The 27,034-nt window shown below is 36.0% G+C and overlaps 1 pseudogene; it reads right to left on the minus strand.

Annotated features, from left to right (window-relative positions):
• Positions 1-6,280: 6,280 nt before the first annotated feature.
• LOC103007752 (akirin-1-like) lies at positions 6,281-25,773 on the minus strand (annotated as a pseudogene).
• Between the last annotated feature and the right edge of the window lie 1,261 nt (positions 25,774-27,034).

The following is a 27,034-nucleotide window of genomic DNA, read 5'->3' on the forward strand; positions in this document are numbered from 1 at the left end:
TTCCTCACAAAGAAAAGGGCAAGCAGAGAGCACTGCAGGCAGGAAGAAACAGGGTATTATACATGTAACAAGAGGGTCAACCAATGACAATGGAACTCTTATTTTTTGAGGGGAATTTTCAGGATCCTAAGGTTCTATTTGGCATTCATTTAGGTTTATATCATGACCTAACCTGAAAAATTAAAGGACTAATAACACCAAGTCACTAGAAGCAATGTAATTAAATTAATCCTGAAGCAAGATATGCTTTTTTACATTTCTTAAAGATTCACTAGTACCTTTACATATTAATGGTGGAAAAGATGTTACATCTGGCCAAGACCTATGTATGCTACACTTAGGGAAAACAATTAATTTCAGCATTATTTTAAAGGAAAAGTTTAAAATTTTGTTCTATGTTTAATTACATCAAATTGTAATAGAATCAAATTGTAATTACATCTAATTGTACAATTCAGTGGTCAGATTGACAACATATACACAGACCATTCCATATACAAAATTTTTCAGCCCAGGGGGGAAAAATGAACTCAAAAATAATTTTGTTAAACATACAGTTATTGAGTATCTGGTGTATGTGCTTGACACTGAGTGATGCTAAAGGATAGGCATGAACTTGGATAAAATGCTGTCTCTTCATATTCTTCAAAAGAAAGAGTGCATATAAAGCTGTATTAGAAGAGGATGCATATGTATGAAGGGGATAAGGATAATCTAGTTGGAAAGGGCGCATCCTGAGGAGTTGTTTCTGGAAGCTGCACCTGCATAGTAAAACTGTCATTTATACTTATATTGTATACTTATTTTGGGAGAGGGAACTTTGGAGAGGCTGATGGAGGTTTATGGGGTTAAAGTCATTCTTTGGTGACATCATTGACTATAATCAAAACATTTACTTCGGGGGAAAAAAAATCAAAGAAAAATTACATTGGAATTTTATTCAATAAGCCTAGGACAAATCCAATTAAAAGGATCCCATGATGAAATATTGGCTAGGCAAAATACAAACACCTTAAATAATAATGCTAAACAGTACTCTAGTCTGGATAGGGAAACACAAATATGCAGCAGAAGTATTGCAAGAATAGACGTCAATATCAATTTATTTGAGAATTCCTAGAAACAGAAGGGCTACTATAATTTATAAATGAATGATGCCCTGAGAGGTTATTTATCTTTATTTACCTAAGAATCATAGAGAAGATGTCTCACAGTTAAAGCCCTTGAGTACAGAAACCAGAAATACATTTCATTGTGTACAGTTCAAAATTATCATTCAAAATATGTGAGAAAGATGAACTGCTTTAATAAGCCAGAGAGGGACCTGGATAAGGAGGTAAAATATTGAGTAAAAATAGCAGAATGAGCAGAATGAACTTTGCAGAGATCAAGTCATGTTGAACTATTAATCCTAAAAGCTAACAGAATACTCCACCAAACTCTTAGCCTATAGAGGAACTGAGCAACTCTTCTGAAGCAGAGAGGTTTTCTATCCCCATTCTCATGTGCAATAATAGCTAATACTTTAATATTTTAATGAATCTTAGCATTTTGGTACAGAGATGCTTTAGTAGCTCCATAGCCTTTGCTTAATGATATATTGCAGTCCCTAGCTAGCACAGGATCTCTCTCCTTAGATAATTTGAGTAGTAAGTGTATACTTTAGAGTTTAAAAGACTAGCAGAGACTAAAGAATTGCAATATATATCTTGTTGCTTCAGTTTGCCTCTCTGAAGAAGATAATATACTGATTAGCAATCCAACAGAGTTTAACAACTGTTCTATTTAGGGGAAGGTAATTAGAATGGTTAACTAATGATAGGCTTGTTGCTGGGAAACAAAGAACGTTACTACCACAAGTAAGGTGTCAACACAAGAGTAGTGTCCTCTAAGTATACAGCGACTACTTATTGAATGATTGGATAGTTTTTTGTTTGTTTGTTCTTGTTTTTCTTCTTAAAAATAAATCTATCATTTGGGTCTCCCACCTAGGACATAAATGCAGTCTCATCTTCTTTTAACTAAGATTGAATTGGTTTTGGATATGTTCTAATGTCCATCAATATTTCCTCTCTTGTAAGAATATTTATGACAGTACATGACCTACTTTCTGAAAAAGACTTCAGTTTAAGGTTTAGAAGTACTTCTTGCCTTTAATTATCCTTTAGAATACTCTTTGCTGTTCAGCAAACACTTATCGAGTGGTTACTGTGTTTCTTGTATTGATCTAAGCATCGTTGGGGAATACTATAGCTTCTGCTTTCAGCTGAATTTGGGAGATGAGACTTGCCACAACAGAGAGTCAGAGGAAGAGCTATGGGAGTTCAGAGGAGGGAGCGATTACTTTCAGTTGAGAAATCAGGAAAAACTTCAAGGAGGATGTAGTATTTGTATGAAGTCTTGGAGGATGAGTAATTTTGGGTATTTGGAAAGATGGGGTTGGGGGGAGTACATAGAGTCACAAGTAGAAGGCATATATAAAAATAGCTCAGGAACAGGAAACACAGTGTATGTTCTTGAATTAACATATTTTTGATTGCCTGCACAGTTTAAGACTCCTTCTCTGGACATAGTACCTATCTAGAGTCATGCTGCTGGCTGGCCAACTGCCAACTGGAGTCTGTCCTGCAGAACTTAAAACTAAGAAACAAAGGTACTGAGGTAGGATGATAGAGATGAGTTCATAAAAATATCATGTGGAGTCAGGAGAGTGAAAGCTATGTTTGGTATATTTGCTGCTGAGAAGCAAAGAAAGTTTCAAGAGGTTGCCTCAATCCTGAGTAGTTTCCCAAGTCTCATCTCCAGGTTTCATGTGATTTAACTCTGTTCTGGTACTATTTAAAGACACTATGCCCTTTCAATAGATGCTCCTTTATTTGAACTACTTGAGTGGGTTTTTGTTCCTTGAAATCAGAGTCTTGACAAACATATTATGATCAAATGGTGAGTCTAGATTGATTGGTGCCCAGAGTGCCTAAAGTGAATCAGTACAAACTGTTTTTGAGATAAATGGGGCTCAGATTATAGAATTCCCTGATGCCAATCAGTTTTTCTACTTTGGGAACAATGCAAGAATTTTTCTGAGCATGATGATGGTGACATCAGCACTATATCCTTGAAAAGTTAACTCAGGTTTAATATGCAGAATGGATTGAGGGAAGAGAGTGAAGTAGACGAGAGACTGATTAGGTGATGTGATTGTGGTGTAAAGTGATGACAGTAGGAATGAAAAATGTTTTGTGTAAGTAGAATTGTCTCAGTGGGGCAACTGCTTGGATGGCAATGTTAAAAGAGGGAGAAATAAAGAATGTCTTAGGCAGTTTCTGCTTAAATGACTACCAGAAAAGGGGGCACCTTGGGCTATAAATTTAGAAATTGATTTCATGGAGGTAATACCTTGAAGTATGGGATGATAAGAGATCAATAAGTGATGTAGTATAGACAGTTATGGGGATAGGGGCTTGACAAAAAAACCTGGAACCTTGAGAAATGCCTACACTTTAGATAAGGTCGAGAATGAGAAACTAGATTAGTATGGAGATTTCTAAAATGTAGAAGAGTTAGTGACATGAGGTTTATGTACGATAATTTGCAGCAAGACTAAGGATATGAGAAAAAAGGCCAAAGGACTTGGATGGAGTGAATCATTGGTGAAGTTGTGTCAATACAATTTCAAATGAAGTGGGTGATTATGAAGGGAAGACTACTTTCTCAAAACATTTGAAGTAGAGAAAGGGGAATGTATTGCTTGAAGGGGTAGTAAGTTCAAGAAGAGATTTAGAAGAGTGAAGACTATATTGTAGAACTTCCCTGGTGGTGCAGTGGTTAAGAATCCGCCTGCCAATGCAGGGGACATGGGTCCCCTGGAAGATCCCACATGCCGCGGAGCAACTAAGCCTGTGCGCCACAACTACTGAGCCTGTGCTCTAGAGCCCGCAAGCCACAACTACTGAGCCTGCGTGCCACAACTACTGAAGCCCGCGCGCCTAGAGCCTGTGCTCTGCAGCAAGAGAAGCCACCACAGTGAGAAGCCTGCGCACCACAACGAAGAGTAGCCCCCCTGCTCGCCACAACTAGAGAAAGCCCACGCGCAGCAACAAAGATACAACACAGCCAAACGTAAATAAATAAATAAATAAATAAACTAATTAATTTAAAAAAGGATTATATTGTATAGTGAAATACCTTGGAAATACTGAATATTCAAAAGCATGGCAAAAATACTCTTTAAAGCATAATGGTTATGAAGATGATAGGGAGGGTGAAAGTAGGGCACAAGTGTCAATCTTGTAGAGTGAAGGTAAAGAAAAGAGAATGTGTCAAAATACAGATATCTTGAGGCAGGAAAATTGGAAGAATAAACAATACTGAATGGCCTCAGACAATAATAGACTAGAGTATTTGCTGAAAAGAATAGGGAACTTAAAGAAAGTAGAAAAGGCAATCAGGTAGATATGAATAAATCATTGATGAGTTAGCAAGAGTTTGTAGTAAGACCAATTTGTCTAGTTTCACAATGTTTTCTATTAATTTAAAGGGAATAAGGAAAATACTAAATTGAAAGAGTAGGCAGAGAATCATGAATTCTTTTAAGTATAGAATTTTTTTTAATAGCTTAAGTATTTTATTTGTTTGCAACTAAGCTTGTTAACACTATATAATAAAAATGTACAAAGAATAATGTTCCAGTTTTTGACTAGATGTAAGTCAAAGATTTTCATTAATAAGGAATCTTCGAATGTGAATATTCCAGGAACTTCTCTAAGCCATCTGATCAGGACAACTGTCTCTGAATATTACCTTACTTTGGAAGATACTGGCATACATTTGAATTAAACTCAGTTGTTTTCAAAATAAGCCTTAATTAAAAAAACTATTCTATATTCAAACTAAAACAATTTTAATAGAACTTTCCTTTCCAGAAAAAATAATAAAGGAAACAAGGCATTTTGTAAAACATGGTCTTGAACAAGTCACAGTAAAAAATAAATGTGTACTTAACTTCCACCTGCTCAAAACAGAGGCTACTTTCTTTTTTTTTTTTTTTAATTTATTTATTTTTGGCTGTGTTGGGTCTTCGTTTCTGTGCAAGGGCTTTCTCTAGTTGCAGCAAGCGGGGGCCACTCTTCATTGCGGTGCGCGGGTCTTTCACTGTCTCTCTTGTCGCGGGGCACAGGCTCCAGACGCGCAGGCTCAGTAGTTGTGGCTCACGGGCTTAGTTGCTCCGCGGCATGTGGGATCTTCCCAGACCAGGGCTCGAACCCGTGTGCCCTACATTTGCAGGCAGATCCTCAACCACTGCGCCACCAGGGAAGCCCCAGAGGCTACTTTCTGTTCCTCAGCCTTGGAAATAAGGTGAAGAACAGTCTGTAAGCAACTTCGGGCAGGGGGTTGCCCAAACAAAGCTCAAGCAATTGAACCTGGACATCTCTTAAAAGAATCTGGGGGAACCTGACCAAAGGATCCAAATTCTATTTTTAATAACTGATACAAAGGTGAAGTGGCGCCTCCCAAGTAGCAGTGCTTCCGGGGCATGGCCCAGCCCCATGCTCACCTTTGTCAAGATCCCAAGCAAACCCTGATTCTCCTGCTCCAGAGGAGACTCCTTTCCTTCTTAGAAGTTCAGTGTCCAGGGAGCTCCTTGTGTGAATGAGGTGAGCACAGACTCCACGTGGGTATTTTAAGGCTTGGAGTCAAAGTAATGTTCTAACACAGCTAGGCAGAGTCATGTGTCAAATGGCCTGTCTAGGGTTTGTTCTAATTCCTCACCACTCATTTGTAGACCTAGGACCACAGACCTTTGCTATGTCGTCATAATCACATCTAATGTCCATCCTAACTTATGACTCAAATTCCGTGCCTGGAAACAGTCCCTGTATTTAACAATAATACCTACACATAAAACAATCCACTGTTACAACTTACATGGTCACAAAACATTAATGATCTTCTGTAGACCAAGGAAATGTTTTTAACCATAATTGTCGTGCATCAAATTCACAGCCAGAATCCCCAAAATCAAAAAAATTTGCACAATACAAATAATAACTTAAAATACACATACACACACTCTCACACACACTTCTTACAGAACTGTACTTGGGGAAACTCCATTTGTTGAATGCCACTGAGGGCATATTTTGCTAAACTGCTGCTCCAGGTATTTTTGTTTGGAAAATCTATCACAGTAGGGCACAGCTGTTTATTGGATGAGCAGAAAAGAAAGATATGCTTGTGGCAACCGGAAAGTTTTAAGGTCTTTCAAGTTGTATAAAATGGACCTGCAGAAACATTTAAGTGTTCTCAGGATGCAAAGTTGGAGCTGAAATGTGATATCAAACCAGTTGCAAAAAGTGTACAGCAGCCATCTCTTGAGGTCAAACCTGGTACCCAGATATGCGAGAAAGCTTCAGGACACATAGCTTGTTGGCCTTGTCCCATATCGTCACATAATCTGATCATGTGTGAATTTCACAAAAGATTCATGTTGTTCTGCTGGTTTGGTATTGAGGATTTGCTCATACTCCTCCCGAATTTTATCTTCATAGTCTTTTAAGAGACGCTCACGTATTATTCCAACTTGTCGGAGGGTAAAGGTGGGCTGGTCCTTCTTCATCCAAGAGGAACCTGGAGAACTAGGTGCTGTGAGCGCTGAGTGAGGCTGACTTTCCGAAGTACAAGCGTCAGTCACTCTGATTAAGAACAACTTCTAAACGTCTCCAACTCTGATAACGACTATGTTCTTGTTTTATGTTCTGACAAATTTGCCCCGCAGTTGGAAGGCGCCGCTCGCTGCCGGGCAGGGCGGGCTGCGCCTGAAGCAGCGGCGGCGGCTCGGCGTCCGGGGGCCTGAGGCCCGGATTGCGGCCGGCAGAGGGGCGCAGCGCCGCCGCTTCGGGGAGCCGGGGCTCAGCAGCGCCGCCTCGAACTCCATGGGCCGCTTCCACGTCGCCTCGCACGCTGTGCCGCCGAAGGACCAGGCACCGGGAGCCGACGCCGCTGTAACTGCGGCCCAACCTCCCACTCCTCAGCGGAGCTCGCAAGCCAAGCCGGCTACAATGGCGGCTCCAGCACCGGCAGCCAAGTATAGAATTTCTTTTTCTACCAATATGGTGGGTGACTAGATATTCTGAAAAACACTGTCATCATAAAACATTTAGGTGCAGAAAAATTAATGCAAATAGGCTATAAAATTGATAGCTGAGATTAAAAAGTTGAGAAACATAACCAAAATAGTAAGGACACATAGAATCTGTGGCTGCTTTGGGACATTTACTTTTGCTAAGAACTAGACTTGATTTTTATAGACTCTGATGAAATTAATACAATGTCTGGGACTCTTACAAAGTGACGAGTTGGAATCGAGACCCACATATAAAGCAAGAACTCTCAAATGGCTGTAATGCCAATGAAAGGGTGATAGAAAATCTAACTTGCCAGCAAAGGAAAATGACAAGATAACTTGTCTATTTTACACAGATTCAGAATGGGAAAGTAAAAAACTCTGAGAATTTGTAACCATAGGACTTCCTTACATTAATTGTAAATTAAATTTACTCTAATTTCAAGGTCCAGAGAATCCTAAGCTGAAAAATTGAAGTGGCCCTGAGTTTATAAAACTGGAAGACATGCGACAGAAACAAATGCAAATGATCTCCCTTTAAAAAGCCTAATATGAGCACATAATAAAGTTAACCAAATGTGCAAGGAATAAAGCCCCTATGAGTAAGAGTGAACAAAATTAACAAAACAGCATACGTATATTTCTAAGAACTCTTGATATTGGAATTACTTAATACAAAATATAAAATAATTGTTTTAAAATTGCTTCAAGAAATAAAATATAGATTTAAAAACCATAAACCATAAACATAAAAAGGAATAAGAAACCATCAAAAATTATCAGCCCAATCATAAAAGAATAACAAGAACAACAAGAATAACAAGAAAAAGCAACAAAAGATTTGGAAATGAAAGAGATTATCATCAAATTTTAGGATGCATTAATGGGCTAAATAGAAGATTGCATTAAAAAGAGAATTTGTGGAGTTCTCTGACATTTGTCAGAGTAAACCTCTACCATTCTAATTGTTCCAAAATGATATGAATCAACTCTGGACTAATACAAAAAACCAACCACTCTGAGGACTCCAGAGAGTGAACAAAAAAGGCAGATTTTGGAGGGAAGTTGATACTTGAAGAAAAGTCCTGACATAGGTTAGTCCATTTTTGTGGATTTGGCCTGAGGGTAGGCCATGTTCACAGCACAGAGAAAGACAGCTGAACTTGTAATAAAAAGTGCATTTCCTGTGCTGGAGAATGAGAAGAGTGTCCTGGAAAGGAGAGAGTATAGAAGGAGAAGCCTGTGTTCTGTGTACAATCACTACCTAAGTCTCTACCTGGTCTAAAAATAGCACATGCAGGCATCCTGGCTAAAAGGTAAAAAAAAAAAAAAAAAAATTATACTTTAAATTGAGTTGCTACCTATTTCAAGTGAGACAGAGATTGCAATTGGAGCTTAAGGTAATTGCTTGCTAAAAAATAGATCAGAGCTTGTCAGAAGAATATAACAAAATCAAGATTCTCACACAATTTTCACAATGTCCAAGATAAATTCCAAATTAATTAACATAAGAAGAACCAGGAAAATGGTATTATTCTCAAAGGAGAAGAAAATCAACTGCAATATCCCAAATGGTGGAATTATCATAAAAGAATATAAATTAACTGTGCTTAATATGGCATGTGCTTGTGATAAATTAAAGGATAGGAAATCTCAGCTGAAAAGTAGAAATTATAAAGAAGAAACAAATGGACATTTTAGAATTTAAAAATATAATAATATTTAAAATTTTCAAAATTCCCTGGATGAACTTAATGGAAGAATAGAGGTAACAAAGAAAAGTGTCAGTGAACCTGAAGATAGATGAATAGAAATTATCTAATTTGAAAAGGAGTGAGAACAATACTTTTTAAAAGAGTTTCTGACTTTTTCCCAGGATGTAGAAAGCTGGAAAGAGCATCATCACTCCAGATAATCTACAAAGTCATTACTTTAGAACCCATCAGAAAACTGAGGTCTTAGGCAGGCAACTACCCTGATGTATAAGAAAATACAGGTTCTTATAAGAGAAGATGTTATTTGAATCTTGCCTTACCTACAGTAGTGCATGAAAGGAAGATGGGCCCACAATTTTGGAGAATGAGAAGAATGAAGGTAAAAATTAATCCTAAAGCAAGCTGAAGGAAAGAAATAACAAAATAAAAATTAATGAAATTGAAGACAGAAAAAAAAAGAGATATTTAAAAAAAAACAAAAGCTGGTTCTTTGAAAATATTAAAAATTAATAAAATTCTAGAAAGAATAACCATGAAAAAAAGAGAAGGCACAAATTATTAAATGAGAAATGAAAAAAGGATATTATTATAGATCCTACAGATGTTAAAAAGATAAGAAAATATTATAGCCAACTTTATGCTCATAAATTTAACAATTTAGATGAAATGGACAAATTCCTTAAAAGACACAAACTAACCAACCTTACTCAAGATTAAATAATGTGAATTATTGTATGTCTATTAGAGAAACCAAATTAATAAATAAAGCTTTTCAAGAAATAAATCTCCAGGACCAAATGGCTTCACTGGAAAATTCTAATTAACATTCAAAAAAGAAATATTACTATTTCTACATTAACTTTTCCAAGAAAAGGAAGAGAGAAAACGTTTTGCAATTCATTTTTATCAGGCCAAAACCCAAACCAAACAAAGACATTACAAAGAAAGATTAATAGAACAATGTCCCTCACAAACTTAGATGTAAAAAATCCTTTGTGCAATATTAGCAAATCAAACCCCACAATATATAAAAGGATAATATATCATGACAAAGAGGGATATATCCTGGTAATTCAAGCCTGATATACATTTGAAAAACAAATGATGTAATTCACAATATCAACATATTAGGGAGCAAAAAACATATCACATTTGAAAATACAAAAATTTGTATAGTTTTTTTCCAGAAATATTTCCTGGGATTTATTACTGAATCCATCTACTGATTAAGCCCTAAAATGTCTCTGTGGGAAGGTTTTATTTTTGGGTTTCACTTCCTTAAAATTATTAAACTATTCTAATTTTATATTTATTTTTGTTTTAATTTTTATTGTTTCTTTCTTGGAATTTGTCAACTTTATCAACATTTTAAATTTATTGGCACAATATGTTTATACAACCTGTATTAGTTTGCTAGGGATGCTATAACAAAGTACTGCAAACTTGGTGTCTTAGAAATTTATTGTCTCAGTTCTGGATGCTAGGAGTCTGAAGTCAAGGCATTATCAGGATCGGCTTCTCCTGAAGGCTGTAAGAAAAAAATCTGTTTCATGCCTCTCTAGTAGCTTCTGGTAGCTCAGTTCTTCCTTGTAAGTGGTATCCCCTCTGTTTCTTCACATTATTTTCCCTCTGTGAATGTCTGTCTCTATGTCCAAACTTCCCCTTATATTAGGACACCAGTCATACTCTATTAGGTCTTTCCCTAATAACCTCATCTTAACTTGACTATACCTGCAAAGAGGACTTCAACATATCAAGTTTGGGGGACACAGTTCAATCCATAACAGTATTACTTTTTAATATCTGTAGAATTAATATCTGTAATTATCCTTAATAATTAGTTTTTAATATTTGTAGAATGTACAGTTATACCTTTTTTATTCCTAAGGTGGTTTTTTATGTTTTACATTTACATTTTACATTTATATTATTTATATTGTCAGAGGTTTTTCAGTTTTATTAATCTTTTCAGAGAATCATATTTTGACTTTGTTTATACCCTCTCTTGGATATTTGCTTTCTAAGTTATTCATCTCTGCTTGTGTCTTATGTATAATTTGCTTTTCTTTCTCTAACTTCTTGGTTAGATTCTTGAGATTTTTACATTTTATTCTTCATCACTAGTTCTATTTGAAGGTTATAAATTTGCCTCTGACCACAGCCTGAGCTTTATCCCTCAAAAATTTCACTAAAATTTTACTTGAAAAATTGTGGGGACTTCCCTGGCAGTCCAGTGGTTAAAACTTTGCTTTCCAATGCAGGGGGTGCAGGTTTGATCCCTGGTTGGGAAGCTAAGATACCACATGCTTCAAGGTCAAAAAACCAAAACATAAAACAGAAGCAATATTGTAACAAATTCAATAAAGACTTTAAAAATGGTCCACATCAAAAAGAAAATCTTTAAAAAAAAAAAGAAAAATTGTGAAGATGGAGGCAAACTAAAAGAATAATACAAGAAGTAGAGGTATCCTTTTACAAATTGTTAACTTTTTGTCTTATTTGTCCTCTCTTTCTCATCAGTAGATAGGTCTATTATTTTCTGAACTATTTGAAAATAACTTTAAATTTTATGACAGTACCCTCTGAAAAAAATTAAAGCTATGTTACTCTAATAATAAGAATATTTTCCTATTTAACTGAAACATCATCATATCCATGAAATAATTTTTAAAATTTATTTATGTAATAGTATTGTTGAATATAATATTATTTTTTTAATTCCCTAAGGGTCCAGACATATTTATTATGGTTGTTTTAATTTTTTTAATCTAATACCCTATTTTTTCACATACCTGCATACATTGGAAAATGGTAAAATGTGATTTAAATTATTTCCTAATTCTTTCTTGTCATGTTTTCTTTGACCCAGTTGATTACTTAGAAGTGCATTTCTTAATATCCAAACTTATGAGGAATTAAAAGTTATCTAACTTTGCACTTGGCCAGAGAACATATTCCAGATGATTTCAGTACTTTCGTTTTTATTGATACTTGGTTTTGGTGAGGCATGTGCTCAGATCTGATCAGTATTTAATGTTCACTTGAGAATTTTGTTTGGCAAGAATTTCTGTTCTGCAAAAAATTTTGTTCTGCAGTTGTTACCAATAGTGTTCTATATTATGTCGATTAGATGAAGAAGTTTGTTAATAGTACTTTTCAAATCTTTTATATGTTTACTACTATTTGTCTGGTTATCCTTTCAATTATTGAGAAACATGGGTTAAAAATATCTTGTGTAATTGTGGAATTATTTATGCCATTTTTAAAAGTTCTGTTTTGTTACTTTATATGTTTTGAGGCTTTGCTATTAGTTGCATACAAATTTATGGATATTACATATATTTGGTGAATTAAATTTTTTAAAAAAATTTTTATTTATTTATTTATTTATTTTTGGCTGTGTTAGGTCTTTGTTTCTGTGCGAGGGCTTTCTCTAGTTGTGGCGAGCAGGGGCCACTCTTCATCACGGTGCGCAGGCCTCTCACTGTCACAGCCTCTCTTGTTGTGGAGCACAGGCTCCAGATGCGCAGGCTCAGTAGTTGTGGCTCACGGGCCGGGTTGCTCCGCGGCATGTGGGATCTTCCCAGACCAGGGCTCGAACCCGTGTCCCCTGCATTGGCAGGCAGATTCTCAACCACTGCGCCACCAGGGAAGCCCTAAATTTTTATATTATAAAATTTATTTTTAGGACTTTATATTATTACACTGTTACTTGAAATTATTTTTCACTGATACTAATATAGCTATTTCAGCTTTCATTTGGTTAGTTTATACCTGGTATATGTTTTTCTATCTTTTTATTCTCAAATTTTAAATCCATGCATTTTATATGTCTTGTGGAAACTATTTTTCATTAATTGTTAATAAATTTTTATTAACATGTTTGCATTTTAATTAGAATATATAGAATTTTATATTTAGTAGAATAATTGGTATTTAATATCTAAATTTGCCATTGTACAATTTTTTGAATTTTTCCCACCTGTGCTGTGTTCCTTTTTCTCACCTTTCTTAACGTATTTCGAATTGATTATTTTTATTATTCTATTTTTCTTCTAGCAGCCAAGTAATTGTATGTGCTTTTACTATATGTACAAATTACAGTATGCATTCTTGAATTTTCATATGTGAGTTAGTACTTTTATCTCTTCCTGGGCAGCTCAAGAATTTTAAACATGTTTAATGTATTTAGTCCCCTTGAACTTGTAACTTACTTCTTATAGATGATTAAAAAGTTCTCAATCTTATTAATATTTTTGGAAATGCAGATTAAAACTATCATATGATAACTCTACACACTTACAAATTTGACCAACATTTAAAAAGTCTTATAGAGGATATAGAGCTATTAGAATTTTCATATGTTGCTGAGTTGGTGTGCAAATTTGTACAATCACTTTGTAGAAGAGTCTGCTAAACAGTGAACACAAATGGTCATAGACGTAATGTTTGGAATACTTTAATACTGGTGACAACCCAAATGACTATAAACATTACATTGAATAAAAAAACTAGTGATGTGTTTATATAATGACATCTTTTAAAGATGTGAAAAGTAATAATCTAGTGCTATGTGTAAAACAAGATAGGTGAATCATTCAAACATAATGTTGAGCTAAAGAAGCAAACCATAAAACATTTATATAAAGTTCAAAAATAGGCAAAATATTTCGTTGACATCCCTAAAAGGAAGTTTTTTTCTCTAAGTGGGATGGAATATAAACAGTTTTGTTGAGCATCTTAAACCATGGGGAGAAAGTCAACATACCTTCTAGTGGTTCCTATTTTCAGAGAATTTGGGAAATACAGTTTGCAAATTCTCAACCCTGGAGTCACAGAGCAGAGTACATAAAGTTGCCTTTCAGTCAATAATCAGTCCACCAGAAACTTTTTTGTTTATTTTTTTCAGATGATTCTGTTTCCCAGTCACACAGATACAGAGCTATCTTTAAAACTTCTCCATCTCTGATCATTTATAATAAATGAACTTTTCTTACTCCCTAAACAGAGTTTAATTTTAAAATATTTAGAGGTACCGATTATGGCAAAGAAAAAAAGAAAAAGAAACACTATGCTATGTACTGGGCAAGAAGGACTGTAAAGATAAATAAGATATTGGTTGAAAATGACATTTTAAATTTTAATTCATTCCATAGCTTAATCCAAATAGCTCACAACTCATCCCCTATAAAAAGCAGCAGTGTGGTAACAAACATATATCTTAAACATTTATGTTTTACTTATTCTTTTAAATAAAAAAAAATTGTGCTTCATAAAATGCTTTTTGAATCCATCATTCTGAGTCTAAAATATGAACACTTAATCAAACATACTTTGATACCAGGCAGTGTATTTTAAAATGTTTTCTTAACAGTAATATAATTTCCACACAAAATTATAAATACTTAGGGATTGTGACACTGACTTTTTTTCATTTGCATTGCTCAAGCATTATGCATGTTCTTTATAGACCCTTCTGTTCTTATCACTGAGGTTGCTTCCTTTCAGGAATATGTAATAGGAAATAGCATTGTGACTTTAGTTTGCACGAGGTCCCAAAAAGTTCTACACACAAACACATTCAGTTAGTGAAGAGGCTTTTTTTATAAATCAGAACTTAGAGTCAATTAGACATACTAATTTACTTGAGTTTAGTGTTACTAAATTAAACTTATTGTTCTTGGCAGTAGGGAATACACAGGGATAGGATATGAGATAAATACATAAAAATGGTATATAAATTTCATTAGAAATGTGTTAATCAGTTGTTGTATTGGTCCACTAAAGAGTGAGAGTCTACTCATGTGTGAGAAGAGGAAAGACTGTTTAGATCCATTGGTGTGATCAGTGGTGGGTGCGAACTTGGAGCATGCCAGCTGCGCTTCACTTAGACATTGTCATAAAATATGAGCGTAGGAAAAATGCTCAAAGAGTTTTAATTTTATTGAAATCACATAGCAGACAAAAGAAAAGGAAACAAACCAAAAAAAACCCATAGGCTGATATGCTACTATAGATTTTTTCCCCATTCACCAGTATGGACATTTCTTTTATTCATTAATATTTATCTTTGAGGCATATGTATAGGATATTACTTCAGCTTTTAAAATTTTAGTTAGCATGTTATGAATAAAATATTTGCCCTATCTGCAGTCTTTTCCTGTGCTGTATCTCTAATAGGATAACTAGTTTGAATTTTTTTCTTAAGTCAAGGGTCCCTTTTATAGTATGATTTAAAATCCCTTACAAGTCACTTCATAATTTCCAGCTCTTTCATGTTGTAAGTGTACTTTATCCTGCTCTTCTTTCTGCTTGCTTCTTAGACTTATGAAGAACATGAGTTAACCCATATTTTAATAATCTCCTCTCTTAAGGATTTCATGTAAAAGAGCCACTTTAACTTAGTAATCTAAAATCATACCACTAAATGGAAAAATTTAAAGACTTTATAGTGATTAATATCTAGTTATAAGCAAAAACAATGACAGTTAAACTATACTGGAGTATCTGATTTTTTAAAGTCTAAAAATTTCAACAATAAAAATGTTAATTATGGTAGAAATATATATTGCTTTTTGAATGTGAAACATTTCAGAATCTGAAATCTTTTTACATTCTTTTTTTCATTTGAAGTTTATAAGTTAACAATGCTTATAGTTTTGTTGCTTCCAACTTTATATTTGTTCCTTTCCATATTTTAAAAAAGTGAGCTAAGCTCAGGTTTGTTAAATGGTCTTTCTGATGAAACTGAGGAAAACAGAATTTCCAGTGATTAGATTACAATATTATGCCAGAGGACAGTTGTTCTACTCTTCTTTATGAAGTAAATTAGGATCTCTGCTGGAATGACCTCAGATGTCTGTCCTTCTTGCAAAAAGGTGATGCTGAAATTCATTTGAGGCCTTTTATACTTTATATCTATGACAATTATTAATAAACCTCAGTGTGTACTGGTTCTGAAAGAGAGAATATGAGAAGTGGGTGAGAACCTACCTACGAATGTAGGGAAAACTATGCAATATCTGTGAGTGAAGACAGAGAAATGTGCTATGTAGGAGTAGCTCCAACGTAAATTAAGATGCTGTTGGAGAAGGAAGGAAATAATGAGCTAACTTCATTTATGAACTTTATTATTTTTAGCAACTGTATAACTTTTTTAGATGCTCAATCTTTAATATTCTTCTCTAATTACTAGAATATAAACCTACAGAAAAACCTCAAACATTTGGTATAGATAGATAAGACAGAGCAGAGCTTGTTAAAAGAGAGTGATGTGGGGTTACAGTGACTTGTCTGAAGATAGTGCTGAAATCTGACGTGGAGAACATTAGAGGTGGATAGAAAGATGGAGGAAGAGGCATAGATTTTTAGTGGAAGATAATTTTCAAGTGGATGAATTTTGAGTTCAGCTGAGAGATTAAAAGAAAAGATACTAGTTTATCTGTCACAGTCAAATGTGCTTCAACAAATTCTAATTGGAAAAAACTCATTTCACCTTCCAGATTATCAGGAATAATTTCAACCAGGAATGATAGTACATAATATCCATTTTTCATGACTTCAAAGTTCTGTGCTAAATGGACGACTTGCTTACTGTGGTGATCCCTATTTGATACTCACCCAACACACCATAAACTTTTACTTATAACTTGTCTAAATACTTGGAGGTTTATAGCTTCTTTTAAATTCCCTCCTTTTGGGCCAGTGTTTGGTGAGACTGTAATCTTATTTTTTTTCCCTAATGGGTTTTTCATGACAATTTATCTACATATTCCACATCACTTCATTTTCATGTGCTTGTCTGGAATCTACATAGCATTGGTTACAACTGAACTATCAAAATAATTAGGATTAGACCAATTTTTAACTTTCTGCAGTGTGCCCCCCTCAATTGCCTATAGACTTTGTCAAATGTTCAAAGGCATTATCATCTATCAGTTGATAAGACAATGTTGAATCTACAGAGATTTATATCAAGTAGAATATGTGTAGTTGTATTATTTTTAATTAACTGATTGATTAATTAATTAATTTTGGCTGCATTGGGTTTTCATTGCTGCACGTGTGCTTTCTTTAGTTGTGGTGAGCGAGGGCTACTCTTCCTTGTGGTTTGCGGGCTTCTCATTGCGGTGGCTTCTCTTTGTTGCAGAGCATGGGCTCTAGGTGTGTGGGCTTCAGGAGTTGTGGCACACGGGCTCAGTAGTTGTGTCTTGTGGGCTGTAGAGCACAGGCTCAGTAGTTGTGGTGCACGGTCTTAGTTGCTCCATGGCACGTGGGATCTTCCTGGACCAGGGTTCGAACCTGTGTCCCCTACACTGGCAGGTGGATTCTTAACCACTGCACCACCAGGGGAGTCCCTGGTAGCTGTATTCTTATTTTCACTTTTTCCTTTCCCCAAGCATTATAACACTATGCATATTTATATGCAAATTCTGAATCATTAGCAAACACTTTTGTGAACTGTATACACTAATGTCAAACCTTTTCTTAGGAGAAGAACTATGCGTTTACATAATGAAACTAATCCTGATAATAGAAATTTAAAAATGAATTCTTAAGTAATATTTAAATAGATGAATCTGATCACAGCAGGTAGAAATTTCTCTATTAATTTAGACTAGTACTTTTTTATGCTTCTCAAAAAAAGTTTATCTTCTCTTTTCATTTTTTTTTTATCATTGAGTTGCCTATTAAATTCTTGAATTCTTGCCATAGAAATTTCATGGACGTCTGTAGAAACTCTATGAAGAGAGATGAATTATTTTATAATAAAAATGATGAGTTCAATGATACATTTGTTTAAGCTAACAAACATAGAGTGGCTTCTTGATATGCTGTAATATGGTGTGATGACACTTCATGTTGTATATATGTGTGTGGATGTGTGTGTTGAGAGTGGTGGGGAAAGGGTGAGAGCAACCACTTCCACAAACCATTCCTATCCAGAAATTTTCAGAAGCTTCGGTGTTTCATCAGTTTACTTGAAAAACGTCTGTGTTATTTCTGTTTCCCAGACTTGTGGGGGTGGAGTCATCAGTGGCATCTTCTACTATGATTTCAAAATGATACAATATAGTAACCATTTCATTGATACTGTTTTCTCTATAAATGCCATCCACATTCTTTCTCTTACTTTTCTGAGTCTCTTTCTATTTCTGTTTTGTATTAATTTTCATTTTAAATTTTAATATAGCTCTTTTTAAAATAAGTGTTGACTAATATTTGCTTACGGTGAACGCTAGTTCAAGTAAAGTCTTTCACGCATTGTATACATGTATTAATGTATATAAACAACATAATTATGGTAATTACTAAGTTGCATTTTATCTTAGAATGTTTCTCAGTCAAGAATCCTGTCATTTAAAAAGGCTATATTCATTTATTTATTTATCTTCTAATGCCATTGTATTTAAATTTCCTGTTCTAATATGCTTGCTTTAGACTGGACTCCTAAGGAGGCAGAAGAACAAGGGGTATGGAATTAAGGAACAATATGAAGTCAGGGAATTGAAAAAGTAAAAATTTCAGAGAGAGGCTGAGCAAACAAGAAGTCAAACAAGGAAAGAAGTATTCCCTGGGGGAAATGTGGCAGATAGGACAATCATCGATTATAATTATGTTACTCTGAGAATGTGTAAAGCACATGTGCCATCTGTCACTCTGCTCAAGCCGTCACATCAGTGATCTGATAGGTACTGCTCTTTCCTCAGAGGGGTTTCTTTTAATAACTCATGATGAAAGAATATGGCGGGATATTCCAAGGAAAAGAATGGATATTTGGGGGAAAATTGTATCAGTGGAGAATATGGTCTCCAGCATCCCAGATCCCAGCGGTATGATTCACCTCTCTGTAAGGAGCAAGTAGAATTTGGTTATGTCCCTTGCTAGTTTGGTTACATCCACCTGATAATTTGAGTTCAGGCAAATAATACCATTGAAGGGATATATATATATATATGTATAAAATTTATGATTTTGAAATACTTTTTTAAGGACATTATTACCAAAAATGACTTTGCTAAACCTGATTTTTAAATGTGACTAAGTTTTATTTGTGTTAGGAATTGTAACTGATAATAATCAATAGGTGACACACGTTGTCTGAATAATGAAACATTTTAATGAGTGCACTAGGTCCTCATGTTTTGATTAATATGCTCTTGAGAAGCTCCTTATTGTTGACAGTACAATTAAATTTTTTTTAAAAAAGCATTTAACTTAAAATGTTCATGATAGGCATGAAAGAACACTTTCGTTTTTCACATCCTCGTCTTTGTATATTTTGCTTCTAGTCATCTGAAATTACTTTTTAATAGGATGCTTATTTTGCTTATCTCTTAATTTCTCAGCGAAATTTTTCCCAATAGTTTTTAAAAACATCATTCAGAGTGGGTCCTTCTGTGAAAATCAAGGGAAAAGAGATACTTTACCTAGAATGACTGACCCAGAAACTGCACCTTAACTTTCTGCTAAAGACTATTTAACCACCAAGTCCACAATAAGCAGAAGTTTTGTGAATATCTCTGTTCTGAACATTTGTGAATATTCAGAAGGTTTTGGCCCTTTCTTTTTTTTAAACTGCTTGGTGAGTCTGATATCCTTATGGTAAGTTTATAGGGACCATGACAGTCTCCTTGTTGCATATCCCATTTTTTCCCCCATACTTTCTCATTCAACCTCTAACATACAGCATCCAAAGTAACCTTGATCATGCCTGTATGCCATTTAGTGCTCTATGTTTGCTGTTGCTTATCGGGTGTGTGTGTGCATGTTTGTGTATTTAGGTATGTGACATACATAAATTCTAAAACTCTGAATTATTTTTGTAGTAGTTAACATTTTAAGATGCTGAGTTTTCTTCTCTCCACACTCCCTATAACTCATTATTTTTCACCTACTATTCTTTTGGCAGTGATAGCATTCCATAAGCTCCATTATGAGTTTGAAGTTGATACAGTTTAAGAAAAATAATTCAATTGAAAAATTCATGATAAGGAGCCCAGTAGTGCAAGTTGAATACAAACCTTGATTTCCAAGATCCAAATAAGTCTGAAAACTAATTTTTTTTTGGCTGCAAAACCTGACCTAATTTGGCTTCAAAATTTGACTTCAAAGAATGACATTGGTTTATTTATAGTCTTTACTTATCTTTCTCAGTCTGAATATCCATACAGTTTTCTACAGCATTTTTAGTGTGTTGGATCTTGGGATGCTGTCCCAGATTCTGCTAGGGTGCTGCTTAATAGGCAGTAAATGCGTTTTATTACCTTTTTAGTATTTAGAAAAAATACAGCATTTGAAAACCCATCTGACCTCAAGTAGTTCAAATAAAGAACTGTGGACTGAAAAACTCTGGTGAGAAAAATCAGCAATATATTTTTAAATTGAGTATTTAGTTGAAATGACTTTAATGCCTCAATGGAGTCAAGTCAGAACTATTACTTCAGTGCTTTTCTTTCCATCTCATTTCATAATAGGTAACATCTTAGCACAGTGTGGAGAAATCCCTTGCCTAGTGGAGAGAAAGGAGATGGGGTAGAACATTATAATAAAAGTAATAATCTGTAGAACAATAATCTAGAGAACAGATTATTTTCTCCTTGTTTTTCTTTCTCTTCTTTTATCCCAACATTTTACATTTTACTATGGAAAGAATGCCCATGAAAACAACACTGTATCAGATTTAGTGTTGTATTGCAGTTTGTATTGAAAAAATTAAAATATAATCAAACAAAAACATATTTGATATGTAGATTGATTACATTAAATACAACAAACATTTAAAAACACTAAATGGACCTTTTCTTCAAAAAAGAGCATGTGTCTGCATGAAATTTTGCATGCATTAAAAAGAAAATCAGTCTCATTGAATCCCTCCAACTAATCTATGAAGAACCTTGGTCCTAAAATATGCCTGAAAAAAAAAATAAAAAAAAAATAAAAAAAAAAAAATAAAATAAAATAAAATATGCCTGAGATTGTGCAAAGGATTGATGCAGGTTCTGCACCATGGTTCTGGTCATTGAAATATTCTAAGTCTAATAGAGGATACAGACAATTAGACAAATTACACAGTTTGATACAACAATTCTTATAATCAGCATAAGTACAAAGTGATATTGTACCACAGAGGAAGGAATAACTGACACTTTACAAGGAGGTTTTCGTGGAGATGACGTTTTATTGAACAATCACAAGAGGGGTATTGTAAAGAAATATGAGGGAGGAAGCCTGGAGGAGTCTGGAGAATAGCTGAACTAAAAAGCATTGTGTACTCTTTCCAAACACAATGTTCTAAATTCAGTGACTGTATTTTCAGAAACAAAACAGAACAAAATTTTAGTTTCTCAGTCTGGTTTTCCAGAATCCATTCATTTGTTCAGTAAATATTTGCTGAATATCTTTCCTGTTCTCTGCTAGGTCTTAGAATGTGGAGCAAAGTGACACAGTGTTTGTTGCTAAGGAGCTCATTGTCCCATTAGAGAGACAGCCAAATAAACAATCAATTGCAGCATGACTTATAGGGACTGGGCACTGCGGTGACATTTTGGCTAATGAGCAATGCCAAGTCATCTCCTAAATTTCCACTGAAATAGCCCTGAATGTAGATACACAAATCTGGGCAACAATGCTACAAACTAAAGAGAAGAACTAAGTTGGTGTCTGGAGAGATTTACAGATACCTCTGTACTATACCTGCTCTGCCTTCTGACCCAGAACATCCCAAATTGCTGTCCCTAAATCTGGGACTCAAGGATGTTGTCAGGTAGAATTGCACTGGAACTGTCAGAGCTGGCCAGAATCAGGCTCATTTCTTAAAACTATTTCTCTCACATTTTGTTTTTTTTAGACGCGCCGTGCGTCTTGCGGGATCTTAGTTCCCCAGCGAACCCGGGCAGTGAAAGTGCAGAGTACTAACCACTGGACCACCAGGGAATTGCCTACATTTTCTTATTCTATATTGGTTTTAAGACTGTAACTCCTAGGATTCAATAGTATCAGTCAGTGTTCTTAGTGGCAAGCAAGAGAAACTAATTCTCTTGTCTTAGGCAAAGAATTTATTAGAAGCATAGTGTATAGAATTTCCTAGAAGGCTGAGAAACTCTGTGAGGAGGTAACAATGCTCCAAGCCACAGGACACTGCAGCTTGTACCCCTGAAAATAATGGAATGGGGCAGTGGACACCATCACTAGCATCACTAACACTGCAGCCAACATTGAAACTCATGTAACAGCCAGAGAGGGTTCTCTGTCTAGCTGTCTCTTTATCATGGCAACAGCAACCTTTCCAAAGTCCAGAGTAAATGCGTATGATTGATGGGTTCTGAGACACAGACCTGCACCCCAGCTACAGAGGAGGCTGAGTGAGGTAGTCAGGGTCTAGTCTAGTTATAAGACCAAGAAACCATTTAGTCTTACAAATATATTGGATCTGTAATGCAGGGTTGGAAGAGCTGAGTAGCCAAACGGAAGACAGTGAGCCCATCCAGAAATTAAGGAACAAAAGGAAGCTAGTAACACTCCTGGGGCTAGAGGAAAAATGGGTGTTACCAGAGCTCAGAAGAGAGGGAGATTTGATTGGAACTAAAAAGAAATTAAGGAATGCCTGGAGAAAGTTGAGACCCTGAGGGATAAATTGTCCCGGGAGACTGAGCTATGGACGAGATGTGACAGAGATGCTGCCTGTGACAGAATAATAGAGACACAATTACCCTGCCTAGCTTCTGCATGCCTTCCAAGTTCCAAGCATCCATCAGTGCCTTCCATTGGCCTAACCTCTCCAGAAGTTTGTTGTAGTTTCTTGTGATACAGAGGTAGCTGAGCAGAGGAAGGAAGGAAATGGATCTGAGAGAAATCAGGCAAGTCATCTGAACACTGGGAGAGCAAGTAGCTGAAACCGTCAACTTCAGTAGAAGTTCTGAACTCTTCCTCTCACCAGGATTCAAAAGGTGACGAAGTTTCCATTTTAAAGAGGGGCTTTAGGTGCCAGGCAATAAAAAAAAAAATAGTGTATATTCACTGCACTAACCACCAGGAACAGAAATAGGTGTTAATATAATGGCAGTACCTCCTAGGAGGAAAAGTCTACGCAGAGAGAACATTGTCGACAAGCAAAAAGTCAAGAGGAGTGTGTGGATTACGTGCAGCAGTGTTCTGGGATATGTAGTCCTCCATTCATACAGAGCTGAATTACAGACTGCATCTGACTTACTAGCTTGGTTTAAGAATCCCACAGTCAGAAGTTGTTTATTGAGCATTATATTTCCATTCAGGGATTCAAACTGAGAGTGGAAACTGCCAAGATGGAAGTAGACAGTGAGGGGGCCAGGGAATCCTTATCTTACTGACGTCATTCTCTGCACCTCATTGCAGAATTCATAAAGCAAGAAAAACAATCACCATTCTGTAGTGCTAGGGAAAGAAGAATTTCCCCAGAGGATTCAAAGGAAGAACAAACCTCTGAAGATGATTTTTTTTTTTTTTAAATATGCCTTCCAGGTCCCATTTTTTTTTAAAATTTTATTTATTTTTGGCTGTGTTGGGTCTTCGTTTCTGTGCGAGGGCTTTCTCTAGTTGTGGCGAGCGGGGGCCACTCTTCATCACGGTGCGCAGGCCTCTCACTGTCGCGGCCTCTCTTGTTGCAGAGCACAAGCTCCAGACGCGCAGGCTCGGTAGTTGTGGCTCATGGGCTTAGTTGCTCCGTGACATGTGGGATCTTCCCAGACCAGGGCTCGAACCCGTGTCCCCTGCATTGGCAGGCGGATTCTCAACCACTGCGCCACCAGGGAAACCCCTGAAGATGATTTTTTATCAAAAAAGTTGTAACCTTTGCCAAATCCAAATATCACCTTCAGTTACTGAAACTATCTATATTTGAAGTTGTTGACCATCCCTTTCTTCTTGAAACTCTACTGATACCGTGCCATTTATTCCTCATATTTTCCGATTTTTTTTTTGCTCTGATACTTAATTCTTAGTGTTCTTCAGATTTATTTTTTCTGCTCATTGCCCTTCTCACGTGATATGCAATTGTTGGAAGATATAATTTACTCTCATTTTTAATGTTCACAAATATTTAGGGGACTTCCAAATTTATGTAGTACCAAGTTTTTCACCTGCTGTTCTGAAGGTCTAGATTCATAAGAACATGTTTAACATCACTAATTCTGTCCCAAATTAAGCACTTTTTCTTTTCTAAAACTGGCTTTTCATGTACTCCTTTATTCAGTTGGGGATCCCATTATCTTCCATTCACTCTATCAACCTAGAATCACTCATTCCCAGATCCAATCATTTGTAAACTCCTACCCACTTAATCTTGTTCAAATATCTTTTCCTGTCCAATCCTACTCCTGTTATCCTAATCCAGGCCTTTAACATCCCTTACTGGGTAATTTTTATAGACAACTAACTGGACCTCCTGCCCCTAGGCTCATTTCCTCAAATATATTCACACTTACCAGAAATCTATTGAAAAAATGCAATGTCATCCTTACTTTCTTAAAGCCCTTTAATAGTTACTTATAACATACCGGATAAAAACCCTTTCATTCAAATTCCTCAGTTACCTTAACTCTCCAGCTCATCTACTGACACTTGCTATTTCATTCCTCTTCTACCTTTCTGAAATTGAGTCTACTCTCCTTCCTGCCTCATGTTGTTTTGTTATTTGGGAAAGAATATCCCTATCCCATTCCAATAGTCTTTATCTGGCAAACTCCTATTCAGTCTTAAAGGCTCAGTTCAGGATGACAGTTTTCAGTAATTCTTTCAGACTAGGTCAAACTGAATTAAAAGCTTCCACCATTTCCCCCACCCACAGAACACTAAGCATAATTATATGCCAACAGATTGTGTGCTCCTGAAGGACAGGACATATTTCATTCATCTTTATATTTGCAAATCCTATCAGAGACTAGTGCATACTGAAATTTTGAGTCTGAATACCTGCACTTGTGTTCTTCTTCTGATATTTATCAGCTAAGTGACATTAAGAAAAATAACATTTACCTCTTATAACCTCACTTTTCTTATCTATCAAATGGTTTAATAATAATATGTACTTAACTTTTGTGGTTGTTATGAGGTTCAAATGAGATGTTTATAGGTATATGTCATAACGGGAATATCAAAATAAAGCCAGTCACACAAATTTTCGGTTTTCCAGTGCATGTAAAAGTTATGTTTACATTGTACTGTAGTCTATCGTGTGCAATAGTGTTATGTCTAAAAAAACCAATGTACCTACCTTAATTAAAGAATACCTTAGTGCTAAAAAGTGCTGTCATCTGAACCTTCAGGGAGTCATAATCTTTTTGCTGGCTGCTGACTGGTCGGGGCGGTGGTTGCTGAAGGAGGCGGAGGTGGCTGTGGTGACTTCTTTTTTTTTTTAGAAATTCACGTTCTTATTTATTGATTGATTGCTGTGTTGGGTCTTCGTTTCTGTGCGAGGGCTTTCTCTAGTTGTGGCAAGTGGGGACCACTCTTCATCGCGTTGCGCGGGCCTCTCACTATCGCGGCCTCTCTCGTTGCGGAGCACAGGCTCCAGACGCGCAGGCTCAGTAATTGTGGCTCACGGGCCCAGTTGCTCCGCGGCATGTGGGATCCTCCCAGACCAGGGCTCGAACCCGTGTCCCCTGCATTGGCAGGAGGATTCTCAACCACTGCGCCACCAGGGAAGCCCTGTGGTGACTTCTTAAAACAAGACAGCAATGAAATTTGTGGCATCAGTTGGCTCTCCCTTTCACGAAGGATCTCTCAGTAGCATGTAACGCTGTTTGGTAGCATTTTACCCACAATAGAACTTCTTTTAAAATTGGAGTCAATCATTTCAAACCCTGCTTCCACTTTATCAACTAAGTTTATATAATATTCTTCATCCTTTATTGTCATTTCAGCAATATTCACAGCAGCTTCACCAAAAGTAGATTCCATTTCAAGAAACCACTTTGTTTGCTCATCCATAAAAAGTGCCTCCTCATCTGTTAGTTTTATCATAAGATTGTATCAATTCAGTCACATCTTCAGGCTCCATGTCTAATTCTAGTTCTCTTGCTTTTCCCACCACATCTGCAGTTACTTCCTCCACTGAAGTCTTGAACCCTTCAAAGTCATCCATGTGCATTGGTTTCAACTTCTTCCAAGTTCCTGTTAATGTTGATATTTTGAACTCGTCCAATGAATCACAAATATTCTTAATGGTATCTAGAACTGTGAATCCTTTCCAGAAGGTTTTCAATTTATTTTGCGAGATCCATCAGAGGAATCACTATCTATGGCAGCTATAGCCTTATGAAATGTATTTATTAAGTAATAAGACTTGAAAGTAGAAATGACTTCTTGATCCGTGGGCTGCAGAATGGATGATGTGTTAGCAGGCATTAAAACAACATAAGGCTCATTGTACATCTCCATCAGAGCTCTTGGGTGACCAGGTGCATTGTCAGTGAGCAGTAATGTTTTTAAAGGATTTTTTTTCCTGAGCAGTAAACAGTGGGCCTAAAATATTCAGGAAACCATGTTTTAAACAGATGTGCTGTCATTCAGGCTTTGTTGTTCCATTTATAGAGCACAGGCAGAGTAGATATAGCATAATTCTTAAGGACCCTGGGATTTTCAGGAATGGTGAATGAGCATTGGCTTCAACTTAAAGTCACCAGCTGCATTAGCCACTAATAGGAGAGTCACCTTCAAAGCCAGGCATTAACTTCTACTCTCTAGCTATGGAAGTCCTAGATAGCATCTTCTTCCAATGTAAGGCTGTTGCTTAGTCTAGCCACCTTCATTCATTATCTTAGTTAGATCTTCTGAATAACTTGGTGCAGCTTCTGTATAAGCACTTGCTGCTTCACCTTGCACTTTGATGTTACAAAAACAGCTTCTTTCCGTCAAGCTCATAAACCAAACTTTGCTAGCTTCAGACTTTTCTTCTGCAGCTTCCTTACCTTTTGCAGCCTTGATAGAACTGGAGAGAAGTTAGGGCCTTGCTCTGGATCATGGTTCAGCTTAAGAGAATGTTGTGGCTGGTTTGATCTTCTATACAGACCACTAAAACTTTCTTCTACCAGCAATGAGGCTGTTTTGCTTTCTTATCATTTGTGCATTCGCTGGAGTAGCACTTTTAATTGCCTTCAAGAATGTTTCCTTTGCAGTCACAACTTGGCTAACTGTTTGGCACGAGGGAGGCCTAGCTTTC

Source organism: Balaenoptera acutorostrata, chromosome 7 (genome assembly GCF_949987535.1).
Source record: "Balaenoptera acutorostrata chromosome 7, mBalAcu1.1, whole genome shotgun sequence".
In the NCBI taxonomy this organism is placed as follows: Eukaryota; Metazoa; Chordata; class Mammalia; order Artiodactyla; family Balaenopteridae; genus Balaenoptera; species Balaenoptera acutorostrata.